This window comes from Gouania willdenowi, chromosome 11, assembly GCF_900634775.1.
Source record: "Gouania willdenowi chromosome 11, fGouWil2.1, whole genome shotgun sequence".
In the NCBI taxonomy this organism is placed as follows: domain Eukaryota; kingdom Metazoa; phylum Chordata; class Actinopteri; order Blenniiformes; family Gobiesocidae; genus Gouania; species Gouania willdenowi.
This window is the reverse complement of record NC_041054.1, coordinates 28,158,804-28,175,438: the sequence shown is the minus strand read 5'-3', so window position 1 is coordinate 28,175,438 and position 16,635 is coordinate 28,158,804.

Here is a 16,635-nt window from a genome sequence, read left to right as displayed (position 1 = left end):
GAAGAATCACAACTATATCTATCATTGAACCCAGATGGCTATGGTCCAAAAGAGACATTGTATGACGGCTTGAAAAAAGGTAAGCTAGTGTTTTAGTACTCTTGACCGGTCTTTTGAAGTTCTTGGGCTGTCTGAATGTTCCCTCCTGTATCCTTTCCTATCCACTTTTCCTTAACCCTGTGGATGACGTCACAGGTTAAAGCTGCTATCCGGAGTGTCTGAGAAACGACTCGATGTCCCACCCTAAACAGCCTCTCTTCCTCCCACTGCTTCTCCCAATCTACCAGACACCACTCCTCTACTTTTCTGCATGCGCACCGAGGCACATAACAAGGTCGCATTGGGTCTCATTGATGTAGGTCTATGGGTCAGGTGAGAGCCAATATCATATTTACCTGTTTGCTGTTGTGACGTGCTGCCTTGTTTTTTCGTGCACAGTTCCACATTCACTTTGATTGAAGTCAAAGCCTAGTGGCTGGACGCACTCGGCGATCGTTTCCATTTGTATAAGAGTCTATAGGACGAAGGAGGGACTTATATACATTAATGTGTATGAACGACCACCAACAGTAGACCATAGTAAAAGACTAGTTAGGTATTTTTTCACATTTCAAAAGAATCATACATCCGACGGCGGTGAAGGTTAGTGACGTCTGCCGTGGTGAAAAAACTACAAATTTCCAAAAATGAACTAAAAGCTAACTGGCCGTAGGAACCTATTGCTCGGTAGGAACCTAATGTTCTTGCTTTTCTTGGGTATTTTTGGTTTTGCCCCTGAGAATGCCCAAAGTCTCACCAAAATGTGCATGCACCTCAGGCCTGCTGAACTATTAGATATTTTGGCACAATGAAAAAAATTGCTAAAAAAATGCGCGCACGGCATTATAGACACCAAAGACACGATGGAACCGGACGACCGGCAGGTTTGCCCGATTCACACTAAATTTGCCACATGTAGTCTTGACCAGAGCCGTATAGAGAGAGAGTTGCAACAACGGAAATCCAAAATGCTTGACCGCCAAATGATTCATGTAAGACTGAATTTGTTCCCGGAAGTTAGTGGCGGGCCGTTGGAATCCATTGATTCCTAGTGACAGAACTGGGATTTTTGGTTATTTGTCATCAATAACTGCATTGATTTACAATATTTATACAGTACACCATCATATGTATATGTATATACAATACAATATATGTTTATGTAATTCCATAAAAAAAAATCCTAATGTAAATTTGTATTAATAATTAGTGTAAACAGCTTACCTGCTTTTTTGACATAGTTAAGGCCAACATTAATTTGGTTAAAATATGTGTTCATGTGAATTGTATACAGGGTGTATTGCTTAGAAGTTTCTTTAAAAAAAAAAAAAAAAAAAAGGGAGGGGGGGTCATTAAAAACACCACATCCAGACAGGACACAAAACATATTTACTATGTTCATACATTTATAAAAATAGACATTAGATTTTTTACTATGCACTTATGTACCAAAATAAATTCATGAAATAAATGTCTAACAAAGTCAGAAACATTAATAACTTATGCAGTTTTCTGTGCTGTATGGGGATGCTCCAATCGTTCTGAAAAAGGAGTGAAAGTGTTTGGCTTCCCAACCAAACCAGAGAGGAGAAAGAAATAATGGTTAGCCAAAGTCAGCAGGAGAGATCTAAATAAATAAGTAAATAAATAAAAATCAGGATTATAACAATAAAAAAATCTGTGAGGCGATCATATTCAAACACTTCATTTGCACTTTTTCCACAAATAACACAATTGAAAAGCTTATTGTTTGATAAAAAAGAAGAATATACTGTATGTAGCCTATGTGTGTAGATAAAACTGTGAAGTAAACGCTGTGTATCTGCTAATGATCCCTTAATTTTCTAACAAGAATTTAGAATTGTTTTCTATTTTTTTAACATAAAAACAACAGCAGTGCATCTCACAATGAAAAAAAATGATAACAATAATAGTAATAAAAAATGAAAATACAAAAATTTAAAATTTAGCGATAAATCCACGAAAATGCCTTAATGCACACATTAATAGATTTAGATACGCTGATAATAATAATAATAACGTCTTATCGTTCAAAAGTGCATTACAAACCGTCTAATCCGCTCTAGCTCCATTGGCTACAATAGTAAACTGATCACTTTCGGGAACAATTGTGAGGCTTTATGAGCCGCCATTGCTGTAAAAACACCAAACCATTGGAGTGAATGGTCTCCATACGGCTCTGTTCTTGACCCCAAGATAAACAAAAAGTTACCTGATGACCCACGTCCAAAACCAAACAGGAAGTCAGCTGTCTATTTGCGCGAACTAGTCTGAAGGGTTTCATCCGATTCGCTTCACACTCGGCCAGAACACTTAGGATCCACTGAAGATTAAAATTCACAGAAATAATTTGCGTATCTCTAACGGTTTGGTCGTAGCGCTGCCACAAAGTTGCAATGCTAATTTCTGAAGCACGCCACAATTTAAAAAACTCCATAACGCTGACACACAAAGTTCAATCAGCTTCAAATTTCACACCAATTACATTTGCCCAAACCTATTCATGACTGCCTTGAAACATTTCCCATCATGCCTTGCGTTTTTGACCGGTACAATTTACGGTCATGTTTTAGCAACTACGGCACGCCATAATAGAAAAATGCATATAACTCTAATATACAAAGTTCAAACCGCCTGATATTTGATACACATGATAACTGTTCAGCCTGAAACAAGAATCAATGTTAAAACTACCCATCATGCCTTGCGTTCTCAGAGGTCTTCGCTTTTAGAGGCATCCGACGCTAACAGCTCTAGCGGAAAGACGATATGTCGTGTTGACTTCAAAATAGTGTTGTATGAATCTTATAAGATGGGAGCAGGTCGATGATGGAGAAAGAACAGGCTGTGATCAGTGGGAGGGGCCTATAATGTCACTGGAAAATTATTTGCCAGAGAGTGATTTTTAACTGGTTTTCCGTTTCATACTGGGTTTTTTTGACAGGCGCCATTTTGCACGCCATAACAGAAAAACCGCCAAAACTCTCATATACAACGTTCAAACTGCCTCATATTAGTTAGTTTTAGAGTCATTTTGTGCACTTACCGTACATACCACCTTTAGAGGGTGAGTCACCGTGAGTGGAGGATTTTTTAACTACTTTTAAATTTTTATAAATAGTAATCTTCTCTGCGGCTCATTTTTAGTGTGATGACACATTTCCAGAGAATCCCAGCATTGAATAAATGTCAGGGACACAGGGTGATTTGAGGTTATGGAAGCAGAGGTTACAGTTTCCTCCCCTTTGAACCTGCAGTACACCAAAGCTTAATGCCATAGCTTTAAGCACTCCTTTTACTGTTCTCTTTTCCTCCCCCTGCAGTGCCCTTTCCTTCTATCCCCCTCTGCCTCCCTTTGTGCCTGTGGTCAGACATAATTGGTTCTGATCTTCTGCAAGTCGATGGCTTAAATCTGCTGCAGAGGGAACACTTGGATCGTTGGAATGCTGACTGAGAGGAAGGTACGATTAGCTCCAGAGCACAGCTGTGTAATCGTGTGTGGAATGCAAAACACACAGAAACACACTATTTCTATTTAGAGTTCTTAAGGATACTGTATTTAACTAACTCCTCCAATTCATCATGTTGAGGTTCAGGTGTTTTTACATCTAATCAAACCCAAGTACTCTCCAAAACATTGTATTCTAAACTTAATAGATATATGCATGAAGAATAAAATGTAAAAAGCTGTGTCTGAGAAGTCATTTGTCTTAAGGAAAACTAGGGCTGTTGTTAAAGTTGTGAATAATAATATTACTTTGCCATCGTCTGGCGAACAAAAGCTTGTAAAGGTTAGACTATAGGCATTAGCATTTAGCTGACAGTTACTCATGCATAGACTGGCTCTGTCGCTACATTGACTTCACAGTTATAGTAGCCCAAATATTCTACAATATCACTCACTTGCTTTAGCCACTTTAAACACATTTCGAGGTTCCAATACTTACGTATGAGAAGATGGAACATTATATGCCAAAATTATAATCAATAATTGGCCACATATACATGGAAGCTTTAATTCCTTTTTGATTCAGAATAAAAGTTAAATCCTCTTTAAACGGATCTTGTAAACACTTTATTCCTAGGGCAAATTTAGTTCTGAATTAAACTTAAATCCAATTTAGGAGGCTGGTTTATTCCAATTTGAATTCTGAATTAAATAATTTCTCTATCTTGTAAACACTTAATTCAGCTTTAAGTTAATTCCGGTTGTTCTGAGCTTGTGCGACTTACGGCGATGACGCGTTGGTGGCGACATGATCCAAGATGGCCGCCGGGACTAGAGCCGAGACTTTTTATTTAATAAAGGATATGAATATAATGAAAAGAGTGGATGGACAGAAGAATAAACATACGAACATTCACACGGACACATGAACTTATTACACACACGGACTTCGGGAAATGTAACAGGCTTCACTGGACGGGTGATACTAGGCGTGATACGTAACGTTTGTCTTCTGTCCAATCAGAACCTTCCCAACCCACAGATCTAAAGCGGAATTGAATAAAGCTGATTAAACCTGTTTTCCATGTAAACCTCAATTTGGAATGACTATTTCTATGTAAACACGAAGCAAAACACTTTCATTCTGAATGATTTCATTTTAAAGAACTCATTCCGAATTCAAAAAAAACAAAACAGACTGTCCTACACTACATTGAGTACCACCAAAGAAGCCATGTTTAAGTAACTTGTGTGATATGTCTATCTTCATTAGGTATGTTAGTCTAGTTCCTATCTCAAAGAGCAGGGATGTTATTAAAGGGTAAATTTGAATGTCACAACAGCCACTTCCATTATGCTTTGCAGTCATTAAAGATTTTCAAAATAAAACTCACTACACATTAGTGTTTTTGTATCGAGAGACAAGATGATCTTTCAGAGACTCTTTGAGAGAGCAGCCATGAGCTTTCCATGACAATGGACTACCGTAGAACAACTAAAACGCAGGAAATAAATGTACCCTCCCCACCCCTTCTACATTTCCTCCTCCGGTGCTAGAGAGCCAGAAGTAATAACCTCCCAGCATTCTGCAGAGAACCTCCAGCTTGGTTTGGGCTCAGCCAATCTGTCACTTGTTTGTGTTGGTGACATCTGCTCCCACAGGGAACCAGGGTTATTCCTCTTTTCTTGTCCAAAGCTCTTCAATGTGAGCTTGTGTATTTGTGGTATTTAATGACTCGATACAAATAAGAGAGAACAGCACCTCAATGTACGCAGGTATTTCTGTTTTCCAATTGTTTTTAAATATTGAATATTAAGTTACCAAAAACATACCTGCAGTCTAAGAATCTTAAATAAATAACAGACATTTATGTTTGCTCTGGTTCTTTTCAAATTAAAGTGAGTTTTCTGTATGACAGGAGTACTTCACCGAGTACTTGGGTAGTAAGTTTTATTTTATAATAATTGTTGGGGCCCATATTTTGGTGCACTTATCTAACTACAGATTTACGTGGTGGAGCAGCCCTTGTCCTTGCCCCTGGCCTGAATTTGGTGGAGACGAGATGAGCCGGAGACGTGTCGTGCGTCGTCCCGCTGATTGAGCTGCAGCGTTAACTATGTGCATCCTGCTAAAGCAAGTCCTTCCGTCCTATTACCTGCTTCCCTTTTAACACCTCCCCCTCCAGCTCCAGGTGCTTTCACATTGGGTGGCATATAACACCACACACTCTGTGATGTGTAGTACATGACTATATTCAGTGCTTAATTTGTAAATCATCAGGTCCAGGAACACACGCCGTGTGTTGTTCTGGCAGTAAGAGAGAGACAAAAATGTCACAGAATCAATTTTTTTTTAAAGTGCGTTTTGTTAACTAAATGGACAAATAATATCATGTGAACACAAGTAACCAACTAACCTAAATGTGTAATAAAATAATGATGAATTAGCAATAAAGAAGCACAGACAATCACACGTTACGAAGCATCTGTCTCTCACTGTGAGTGACGCTGTCAAATCTGCCATGTTTCAGCACCAAGGACAGCTCAAAATCAGCGCTATTTTAGCGACAAAACACATAAATCCACAAATACAAATTTTTTACAAACTTTTACAGCCATGGAGCCCTGTGTATCGTCACAACTTTTTTTTACATATTTCACAGTCAAGACCTGTCTTGTCTCTCAAAAGCCAAGAGTAGCAGCTCATCTTGGCCTTGTCCAATCTTCCCGTCTCAATGTCCATATCAGAACTTTGACCGTGGTCTCCTTCTCTTCTGTCTGTCCTTGAGGCCTCCTCATGTCCTCTGGATTGTTCTCCTCCTGTATCCTGTGTCTGTTGGAAGCAGGTTCTCCTGCATTAGCATCATTGCTACAGGTGCTGCTATTAGCTATGCTAACTGCTGCTGTGCTGCTGCTGCTCTTTTCCACGATTTCCACAGAAACATTTACCTCAGGCTTAGCTTCACTTATTGGCTTAAAAAAGCTTTTTTAAATCCGACTGCGTTTTTTAGCCATTTTCTACCATCTTCTAAGCTGACAGAGAAACAATTTTTGCTCAAAATCAAACTTGTATGAAGGTGTGGCCTGACTTTTCCCTCTTGTTTTTACATTAAATTTTGTGTGTACAATGACATTTCCAGTGATTTGAACTCATTAAAACACACACAGGAACAGTTTGTGATAATGGAATTAACCCCTACACTGGACAGAAAAGGACTATCATACTGTGGCCTGCCAGTCAGGTAGTCAGTGATCCATGAGGTTTCCATCTGCAGTTTCTACCTGACCAGCACAAGCCAGAAGGTGTTACATCCACATTTTGGACAATCTGGAAGCTACACTCACCAATGTTATGCTGGTACGCAAACTGCAGCAGGTCCAAAAAGTCGGACAGTAGTGTCCTAGGGTGATGAATATTTAGCCTCTCAAAGGACTTCATAACATGTTACAGTTATGTTAGAGCATAGGTGGGCTAACTACTGCCCGCGGACCTCATCCGGCCCGTTGGTCTTTTTAATCCGTCCCGCCGAGGCCAAAATAATCAATTAAAACACAAAATGAACCGTCTTGCTCCGTCATTTATCTCAACACCGTGGGAACCAAATGTTCTCCCGTTCTCCGCTTACGCCCGCCCTTTTCCAGCCACCCAGCCAATCAACACGCCGAACACATGTAAACAAAGACGAACATTGGCAGAGAAAGCTGCACGTAATAATGATGCCTTCACGGCCATGGGAAACCACAACACTCGTTGAATAAACTACATTGGGACCCAGTCCGTCACGATATCATGATTATGACTGCATTCCTTTGACTTAGTCCTGTGATGACTGACACCCTACTAGGTATGGACAGAAAATGTAACATGAGGAAGAAAGCAGAGGTAGATTGGTCGCCGACATAACACACCTACAAAGAAGAAGCAGAAAAAGAAGCGGCAGAAGAACTTACTCATGGTAAAAGCGGAATCTTGGATATCTGGCCAAACACGTCGGATAATCAAAGTAAGCTGTTTGTTGATATTTTATTGCGGGATCACGTGGTGTCGCGTGAATACACCTGGCTCACAAGGCAGCGTAGCGTGCCTTATGAGCCTTACGCCTTACCGCGACGCTGACACAGCGATACACATCTACAACCATGAGTGGCCCAAAGAAAAGAAGTGTCGATAGTGAGTGCTGAGTGTTAAATAATGAATGGACAAGTAAATACTTTTCACTGAAGTCCAGTCAAAGGCTGTATGCCTTATTATTTGCAAAGAAACTGCGGTTTTAAAGGAATAAAACGTCCACCGTCACTTTTCCTCAAAACATGCTGTTTATTATGATAATAACCATTATTAACAAATGATGTTGGAGGGTTTTTTTTTCATGCAAATACTTTTTATTTAACTGAGCTACTTTTACACACACACAATATATATATATATATATATATATATATATATATATATATATATACTGTATATTGCACCAGGCCCTGACATGATACACGCCTACTGGCTTAAGAAACTCACGGCACTCCATGAGCGCTTGGCAGCACAAATGAACCAGCTGCTGAGAGATGGGAATCACCCTGAATGGTTAACCGAAGGGCGCACAATCCTGATCCTGAAGGATCCCTCAAAATCCCATCCAACTATCGCCCAATAACCTGCCTCTCCACAACGTGGAAGCTCATGTCCGGCACATAGCGGCTAAGATAAGCGGGCACATGAATCAATACATGAGCACAGCTCAGAAGGGAATCGGTAAAGATACCAGAGGTGCCAAACACCAGCTCCTGGTAGACAGAATAGTCGCTCGAGACTGCAGAACCCGACATACTAACCTGAGCACTGCCTGGATTGATTACAAGAAGGCCTACAACTCAATGCCACATACTTGGATCATTGAATTCCTGGAGCTATACAACATCAACAGGACTCTAAGAGCCTTCATTGCAAACTCGATGAGGCTGTGGAAAACCACCCTTGAAGCCAATGGCAAGCCACTTGCACAAGTCTCCATCAAATGTGGCATATTCCAAGGAGACGCCCTGTCCCCACTGCTGTTCTGCATAGGTCTGAACCTCCTCAGCCAAATAATCAACAAGACTGGCTATGGATGACATCAAGCTGTACGCTAAGAATGAGCGAGACATCGACTCATTGATCCATACCACCCGGATATACAGTGCAGACATTGGTCTGTCATTCGGACTAGAGAAGTGTGGTCGGATGGTGACTAAGAGAGGGAAGGTAGTCCACACAGAAGGGGTCTCACTCCCAGAAGGAACAATAGCAGACATTGAGGACAGTTACAAGTACCTTGAAATCCCACAAGCAAATGGCAACCTCAAAGAGGTGACAAGGAAAGCGGCTACAGCCAAATATCTCCAACGAGTACGGCAGGTCCAAAGAAGCCAGCTCAATGGCAAGAACAAGTCCCGGGCAATAAAAAAAGGTTCCGTCATGGGAGGACAAGCCCCTACACGGTATACACCACCGAAACATAACTGAAATGACGGATATCAAGAAATCCTCCCAATGGCTAGACAGAGCCGGACTAAAGGACAGCACAGAGGCACTCATCATGGCTGCACAGAAGCAGGCCTTGAGCACCAGAGCAATAGAGTCCCAGATCTATCACACCAGACAAGACCCCAGGTGTAGACTGTGCAAAGAGGCCAATGAGACAATACAGCACATAACTGCAGGGTGTAAGATGCTGGCAGGGAAAGCTTACATGGAGCGCCATTACCAAGTGACTGGTATAGTGTACAGGAACATCTGTGCAGAGTATGGGCTGGAAACCCCAAGGTCAAAGTGGGAAACACCTCCAAAGGTAGTAGAGAATGACCGAGCCAAGATCCTGTGGGACTTCCAGATACAGACGGACAGAATGGTAATGGCGAACCAACCAGACATTGTGTTGGTGGACAAAGAGCAGAGGAAAGCCGTTGTGGTCTTTCCTCTGGTGACGTGCTGACGTGGTGACGTATCGATCATTTCCTGTTTACGCTCTACCGCTGCTTGCAGCGCTCTACTACTGTGTTCTGCTAACACATATAGGACTTCAGGAACTTAACTCTATTATTTCATCCTTACACATGAATAATAGGTCTTCTGTGTACACTAAAGTAAGCTACGGGGTTCCTCAGGGCTCTGTGCTATGTCCAATCCTCTTCTGTATCTATATGCTCCCCCTTGGTAATGTTATGAGAAAATACTCTGTTAACTTTCACTGCTATGCTGATGTTACCCAACTGTATGTATCAATGAAGCCAGGTGAGACAAATCAGCTATCTAAACTTGAGGTCTGTCTAAAGGACATTAGGGCCTGGATGGACCAAAATATTCTTCTTCTCAACTCAGACAAGACTGAGGTCATTGTACTGGGCCCACGACACCTTAGAGAAACCTATGCTAGCCTAACTGCCCTAGATGGCATTACTCTGGCATGAAGCACAACTGTTAGAAACCTTGGGGTTCTATTTGATCAGGATTTATCCTTCAACTCTCACATAAAACAAACTTCAAGAACTGCCTTCTTTCATCTCCGTAACATTGCTAAAATCAGATCTATCCTGTCTCAGGGCGACGCCGAAAAACTAGTCCATGCTTTTGTTACCTCTAGACTGGATTATTGTAATTCTCTTTTAGCAGGCTGCCCGAGCAAGTCACTTAAGACACTTCAGCTGGTTCAAAATGCTGCAGCACGTGTACTGAATAAAACTAGCAGAAGAGATCACATTACTCCTGTATTAGCCTCTCTGCATTGGCTTCCCATAAAATATAGAATAGAATTCAAGATTCTTCTTCTCACTTATAAAGCCCTAAATGGACAGGCACCAGTCTATCTCAAGGAGCTTGTAGTGCCATACAATCCCCCCAGAACACTATGCTCTCAAAATGCTGGACTACTCGTTGTTCCATTTGTCTCTAAAAGTAGTATAGGAGGAAGAGCTTTCAGTTATCAGGCCCCACTTCTCTGGAACCATCTACCAACCACGGTTCGGGGGGCAGACACCCTCTCTACCTTTAAGGTTAGGCTCAAAACATTCCTCTTTGGTAAAGCTTTTAGTTAGGAACCAGCTCATAGCTCATAATTAAGATGCAATAGGCATAGACTGCCCGGGGGGGGGGTCTGGCATGCTCGGTTGGAGAGAGGTTGGAGAGGGCGTTAAGAGAGAGGTCATTTAGGCAGAGAGGGACCGGAGAGGGTCCCATTCCTCTCTCAAACACTCCCTCTATGTCTGCTTCTTCCCTTGTGTGTTTGCTCCTGTACTCCTTCTGGCTTTTGTCTTGCAGGTCCGTGGGATCCTCAGTGTGGAGTTACAGAGTCTCAGCGGCTCTGTCTCCACCCTTTTCTCTGCACACACCCAACACAGCATAACGTGGATGGCTGTTCATCATAGGAATGGGATCCACACAAGGTTCCTGCTGCTTAACAGAAGGTTTTCCTTGCCGCCATGATGAATTCATGTTGGGTGTGGGATACATATGTATGTGTATATACGTATATATGCATATGTGTATATCCATAAAATGAAGAGACCGCCAAACTGGAGGAGTGGCTCCAGCAGATCCCAGGAAATACATCAGACATCTCGGTACAGAAAAGTGCAGTTCTAGGAACAGCAAAGATACTGCGCAGAACCCTCAAGCTCCCAGGCCTCTGGTAGAGGACCCGAGCTTGGAGGAAAAAAGAGACCGCCCACGGAGGGTGAGGAAGAGTTTTTTTTTTTTTGTGTGCATATTATGTGAACTTTCAAGTCCCACATGTGCCCATTGAACCAACAGGGAACAAGTAATATAATATTTCATAATAAATCAAAAAACTAAATTAAACTCATTATCTGAATTAGAAAAAAAACAAATATAAAAAGTGCAGTAGAAAACCAAAAAAATAAATAAAATAAATTCAGTAAAAGTATGAAATGAACTAACAGGGAATAAGTATCATCATGTTTCATAATGCAAGTATATTTCATAAATAAATAAAAACTGAAAAACTAAATTAAATGATTTTCCTGCATAAATGAACAAATGTAAAAGTACAGCAGTCCAAATATTCAGGAAACAACAACACTTTGTTTGCAATCTGTGCCAAAAACCTTAAGAAAACAAAAAAGTAAATAAACGTCTTAAATCTGCAAATAAAAGTTTGTTTCTGGTTCCGCTCCACTTCACATGCTGACGTAAATCATTATGTTTGCATTTTGGTTCCACGTTACATTTTGATCCCAGTCACATATCTAATGCAGTCTTATTTTAATGTTCTTTTAATTTCTGATACATTTTAGGATTCTAAATTTACTAGTAATGATCTTTATTGTCAATGAAGAAAGGGTTTTTAAGAAGATTGGCATGAAATTGAAAATTTCAACCTGTCATGTCTCCATTCTCTACCACACACTGAGAAGCACTGCTCTACTAACAGGCCTGTCTCTCCTTAAATGTACAAACGTTTCTTTAGAATTGCAGCTAAATTTGGGTGAAAGTTGCAAATCTGTAACATATGGTTGATTTGTTATGAAATTTTATAAATTTGAACTTTATACAAGAAGAAGAAGAATGTATGTATGCATTTGGTGCTGGCCAGGCCCGTCTGTCAATTTTTAAAAGTCCATGTGTCCCCTGAGCCAAAAAGTTTGCCCACCCCTGTGCTAGAGCCACAGCCATTGTAGTGGTTAAGGGAGCTAGGTTGTCTTTTCTTGGGTACTGGGACACAGGAAGTCTTCCAAAGGTCAGCCACATTTGTCAATCTCAAGAAAAGATGAAAAAAGTGCTGGAAGACACCTGCAAGCTGCCCAGCACACACTGAGGACCCTGGAGCTGATGTCCAGTCAAGTTGCTCTGTTCCTACTGAGTCTGGAGAATTTCTTGTGTACTTGACTGGAGGTGAGGACCAGGTCATGGGTGGTTGGTAGTGAGCAGATGGATCTGTGAGTGTGACGTTCAGCTGTGATGCAAAGGCTGGTGGTAATATGTTCGTGTCTTCTGTGACATGATCAAAGTCTAGGTAAGGGTTCATAGGCTTGGCACTTAGACAACTTTCTATTTTTCTTTATTGTCCTTTGCACACAATGTGGTGAGCTGTCTCTTGTGCAGGAAAGTCCCATTGTTTGTGCAGCTTGCCCTTGCAGAGTGCTGGTTGTGTCTTCTTATAGCTCCTTCCTGGGGAGATATAACAGCTGTGATTAATCACAATGCACCACGCTTGCTTTCTAGGAGTGTTTCTAATTGAAGCATAGAGCGATTAGGTGTGCTGTGAACACAGGAAGTATCGACAATGACGTAGAGTGCATGGTATTGTGGGTGGTCAAAAAGAACACGGCGACAGCACAAAACAGGGCTTCAAAACCACCAAAAGCACAGCAACTAGTTGCTGCTCCATTGTTGAATGTTGTGAAAAAACAAATGAAGAAGGAAGAAGTTTCTAAGCACTCTTAAGCACTCGATTTGACCGATAGATGAGCCTCTTCTTCTGTTCTATTTCTATTCTTTGTTCTAGTTCTTTTTATACAAGGTGCTAGTGAATTCTGACACAACAAACACCAACAAATATTACCGCAATAGATTAGAAGATTTATTGATCCCAGGCTAATATACTGTACATAAGGGTTTCGTGTTTAGCTTTACTTCAAGAATCAAAACAGTCATACAATCAACACAGTATTTATGTCCCCAAACCAAATAACACAAAACAAAAACAAACAGCAGCTGATCGCCATCACTCCAAAACTAAAAGGAAATGGTTCCAGATCTTGTTCGACTTATGTTTCACGTTGTGACATGTAACATTATAAGCTCTGTGAATTATTTTAACAAGCGCTACAGAAAACATCTGGAGATTTACAAAATAGTGCAACTGTGAGCAGCAACAAATGTAGCACAGTATATACAGTAGGTAAATATACAAAGCCATCTAACAAAATAAAATGTTACAGGCTACATATCTTATGTCACTCCTATTGTGTCTCCTATGGAGGGTTTTCACGGCGCAGCAGCAAAACAAACCACACGCAGAAAATGAGAGGAAAATGTGAATTATTGCAATGGATAAAGCACAGAAGAGCTCCTCAAAATGCATTATGGATGCATAGGCATACAGGGCAGGGCTTGGTCCGCAGGAAATGGCACAAAATTTGGAAAAGTTAGGCTTTATTGGTGGTGCAGGTTCATACAAGTCTGCTCCCTCACCTTGGATCAATGACGACCCACAGAGTCTTCAGTTTATTATGTATCCTGATATCGTCAACTACCTGGTTTTTGCCAAGCCCATACAAAGCGGAAGACCTTAAATCTTATAAAAGTTTAGAGGTTTAGAACCAGATAGTGTGTAGATCAAGTCATCAATGACAGATGTGTCGTGAAAGCCAAAGTAATTAATGCAATAATGGTAAAAGCTCAAACCTTTTAGCTAGAATACAATAACAAATACAGGACATTTCAGCTACTGTTGTTGCTACTGTAGCAGGCTATTAAATGTGATTATATTAAGTCAATAATGCCACATGCAGTAGATTGTGCCTCGCAATTTGCCTCGTAGATCCTGGTTTAGCTTCACTAACCACAAAAACACAGCAATAATTCACCATTTCCTCTCGAAATTCGTGTTTATCACGAAGCCCAGGTCGGTAACAGAACGCATGTGTGCGCTCTGGCCTCCGCTTGTGCCAAAAGCAGCCAATCTTCCAGATACGTGGCCAAGCTGATAACCAGAGAGAAGTGTTTTATTTTTGTATATTTATAAAGTCATATTTTGAGGGAAGGGGGAATAAGGGGGGTCCCAGACATTTAAGGAGGGTCTTCAGACCCTGCTTGCCCTCCCCTCGCTCCCGCCGCCGGTGCCAGTCAGTGGCAGTGAGGCACTCCTGTATTGTCTCCTCTGTGCCACTGGACCAAACCCTTCAAGGCAGTTTGTAGAATCCTCTCTTCGCTCTGTTTTGAAACCGAAACCAAAATGTTCGCCTTTGTTCCGCCCGAGTATGTTTGGGCCTTTACTGTCTTTGTGCTGGCAGCCTGCAGTTCTTCTATTGGCCTGTAGGTGGTGGTAGTGTGACTAAGGCTCGAATCAGAGTGAACTGGACATGTCAATAGCTGGGTTTCCATTACAGATTTTTGCAAAATGAAAGCAATGTTTCTAATTGTCGATAAAGTATACTGTAATTGCGCTTTGAACGTGTTTCCATTGAAGTAGCTCCTATGAAATCTCATCCAGAGAGACATCGCTGCAGGAAGACAAACGTTCCAAAAGACTGCATTTCTTTAGTTTTTCTAAAAATTTTAAGATATAATGCTAAGAAATGTCTTGAATACCTCTTCTGTTTACACGTACTGTTCCATGTTTTCTCAGAAAGAAGTAGTCATGTGACCAGGTACCTCACGATCTTTGACTTGTATTTGTGTAAAAAGTGTTTCCATGTCACTTTTGCGACACATTTCAATATCAAAACGTCTGAAATTCCTCCTCATGAAAGCGTCAAAACTCTTGAACGTTATTTGAGTGTTTCGTCGAAACTCAGGTGTTTCTATTACCAAATTTTTTTTTTTTTTTTTTATTGCGCTATTTAGATTTTGCACATTTCCAAGGTAAAAGAAAACATTACATATGGCGGTGTCCAAGATGTTCCCATGGAGCCATGTCTTCCTTTGGCACAGCGTGCTACACTCTCTGTAAACATGCTGTTTGCTTTGCTTACAGATGATTTCACATTCCCTATGATGATCTTCAGCAGAGATGGCGTGCAGTTCTTGTCTTTCTCAGTTCTTTTTATGACTTTGGTGCCAGATTTTGTCTCACGTTGAGTACCCTCCATATGTCCCCAGTTGTCCGCTCAGAGGGAATATTGACTCTAAAATAGCTTACTTTGCTAATAATACAAATAATATATTTCTTTTAACATGAATCTCTGCTCAGTGCATTTGTCTCTGCTACAGCACTAAACTAATCCATATTACGATGCACTAAACCCAGCTGTTGTTTCCTTTTATTAGGTAAACAAGTCTGTGAAATCTGTTTCACCTTGATAGAGCTGACACCATAATATGAATAAGTAGTTACTTAATATTGGATGTTTGTTTTTTTATTTTGTTACTTTTTTATTGTATTGACTCAAGCTGTCATTTTTTTGTTGCATAAAAGTTGAATAAAAAATAATTTCAAATGTTAAAGGATAAATGACAAAATCCCCTGATTCTCCTTTTCCACTTTGACAACTTTGGTTTTAAGGAAAAAAAAACAACTTTGATGTGATCTATTATAAACTATCTGATAAAGGGGTTAGGGTTAAAAATCACAAACATTTACCTTCAAACTGAAATGAGTTGAAAGTACTACCGTGGTTCTGATTCGACATTGATGAAGATCTATGAGGTTTTCTTTCTTTCTGGAAAACTGTTATGTTTGCTCTAACTGCTCATAGATTGGCATATGAAATTGTGAAAAGTCAAAAGACTGCAACAGACAAAACATAACAGATCGAAAGGATGAAATAGAATTCAAACAGCTGGAAGGATGTATTATATCCCAAGCTGTTTTCTTTCAGTTCTCCTCACTAATCATATTTCAAACCAAATTAAAACTGAAAAGGTATAATCATACCAGACATTTTTGACAAATGCTTTTTTATTTCTTATTCCTTGAGAACAGAGAAACGTGCATTTAATCTACACAGCAGGTAAATGGGAAATACTGTTTGTTGTCAGCCTCATTTAAGACAAACACATCATTATAACCACATAATTGAGACTACTAGCCATTTGGAAAACATGATGATACATGCCAGAATCAGCCCAGTCATGGACCCTCAGCGACTGAAAGAAAAAAATAGCTTTCACACCCATGGACTTTTTCAATTTCCAATAGCCTACAGTACCTATAAGTTTGAAAGTGTCAGCAATTTGTGCTTTTTATCGCCCAAATGACTCAACACCGCTATTTCCTGGTACGGCAGAGATGCTGAACAAGTCTCACTCCTGTGCTGTAAGGCATTTATGTAAAAACGCAGATGGCTACGCTGCTTTTGCACGTAACCGTGCTATGCTAAATGCTATACTGTACGTACGTTTGCAGTGTATTAGTGAATTGATAGAGCGTGGCTTCTATACGTTCTCTAGCAAGTAAGCAGGATTATAAAAC